Source organism: Buceros rhinoceros, unplaced genomic scaffold, assembly GCF_000710305.1.
Source record: "Buceros rhinoceros silvestris isolate BGI_N320 unplaced genomic scaffold, ASM71030v1 scaffold26359, whole genome shotgun sequence".
Lineage (NCBI taxonomy): Eukaryota > Metazoa > Chordata > Aves > Bucerotiformes > Bucerotidae > Buceros > Buceros rhinoceros.
Genome location: NW_010430125.1, coordinates 12,492 through 14,424, shown reverse-complemented (window position 1 = coordinate 14,424; position 1,933 = coordinate 12,492). Strand labels below are relative to the sequence as shown.

Here is a 1,933-nt window from a genome sequence, read left to right as displayed (position 1 = left end):
GTGTGCCAGGACTGAGCAGGCAGCGTTGAAATCCCTGGAGTAACACCCGTCAGATGAAAGCTGCCTCTTGTGCTTGATAGCGTGCCAAGTTCAGCATGAAGCTCTGACACACTGGAAATTGTTAGGATACACTTACTAGTTAGGACATGAACTTGCTTACGTCTGGCTGGGGCTTTTGAGCAGCTCTGACATCTTGATTTGCCTTTAATGAATCTTGATGGGTGAAGGGGAGAGCCCCAAGGAGTGAGCTGCCCTGGTGAAATCAGCAGGGACTGCTGCAGCCTCTGCTGCTGACTGGGATCTGGAGCCCTTCTTGGACTGGTTTTGGCATGGTGGCTGGAAAGGCCACTAGGGGATGCAGGGGGTGGAGAGCACCCAAAGAATGGGTTTCCGGAACCACTCTGCTTTGAGCGGGGGAAGGAGAGTGAACAGCTATACTGGAAGCAGAAACAGCTGATGATGTGCAGTAAGAGGCTGCTAATGTGAGGGAGTAAGTAAAGAAGAGCCACCCCCAGCTGCTGGCAGGACTCTGGATGCTTTCCAGAGTGACCTATTTCTGGTGGATTAGCTTTTTATTGCACTGTCTTGCACTGGAGTGACCCCTATAAGTGCAGGGAGTGAGTCCTGCTGCTGCAGCCAGGCTGCTCCAAGAATGCTTTCTTGCTTCTCACTGACTCTCTTTGTATCTCAGGTTGTCCGTAGTCGCCTGGAGAAGAAAGGAATTGCAGTCCATAACGTGAGGTTGAATGGCTCTGCAGCCAGTCATGTTCTACATCAAGACAGTGGCTTGGGGTACAAGGACCTAGATCTTATCTTCGGTGTTGATCTGAAGACGGAAGATGTCTTCCAGCTTGTTAAAGACGTGGTCATGGATTGCCTTCTTGACTTCCTCCCAGAAGGTGTCAACAAAGACAAGATCACCCCCATGACTCTGAAGGAGGCCTATGTGCAGAAGCTGGTGAAGGTGTGCAATGAAACTGACCGCTGGAGCCTCATCTCACTCTCCAACAACAGTGGGAAGAACGTGGAGCTTAAATTTGTGGACTCTCTCAGACGGCAGTTCGAGTTCAGCGTGGATTCCTTCCAGATCATCCTGGATTCGCTTCTGCTGTTTGGGGAGTGTTCAGAGAACCCCATGGCTGAGAACTTCCACCCCACGGTCACCGGGGAGAGCATGTACGGGGACTTCGAGGAGGCAATGGACCATCTCCGGAACAGGGTCATCGCCACGAGGAACCCAGAGGAGATCAGAGGTGGGGGGCTTCTGAAGTACTGCAACCTCTTGGTGAGGGGGTTTAAGCCCAAGTCGGAGGTGGATATGAAGGCCCTACAGAGATACATGTGCTCCAGGTTTTTCATAGACTTCTCAGACATCGGTGAACAGCAGAGGAAGCTGGAGTGCTACCTTCAGAGCCACTTTGTTGGGATGGAGAGCAAAAGATATGACTATTTGATGACCCTCCACCGGGTGGTCAATGAGAGCACAGTCTGCCTGATGGGACACGAAAGGAGGCAGACCCTGAACCTCATTGCCATGCTGGCTGTGAGAGTCCTGGCTGAGCAGAACATCATCCCCACTGTCACAAATGTTACCTGCTACTACCAGCCAGCCCCTTATGTCAGTGAAATAAACTTCAACTACTATGTCACCCACGTGCAGCCCTTCCTGCCTTGCAATCAGTCTTACCCGACATGGCTTCCCTGTAACTGAGCCAGGACAAACAGCAGGGTCTGTCCTCTGAGGTATTTCCTTGCTGGTGGGGAGGGGGTGGGAGGGGGCAAAAAAGAAAAAAAATCCTAGAACTGCAACAAAAGGAAACTTCCTGGACTCTTGGTTGAGTGTCTTGTTCCTGGGGTGGCTCAGAATGAGACCAGTCTGCTGTACACTGTGATGGGACGTGCAGTGTTATGGAAACCCTGACTTGGACCTTTT

General features: G+C 51.6%; 1 pseudogene; it reads left to right on the top strand.

Annotated features, from left to right (window-relative positions):
* Positions 1-652: 652 nt before the first annotated feature.
* On the top strand, positions 653-1,711 carry LOC104499420 (annotated as a pseudogene).
* Positions 1,712-1,933: the final 222 nt, after the last annotated feature.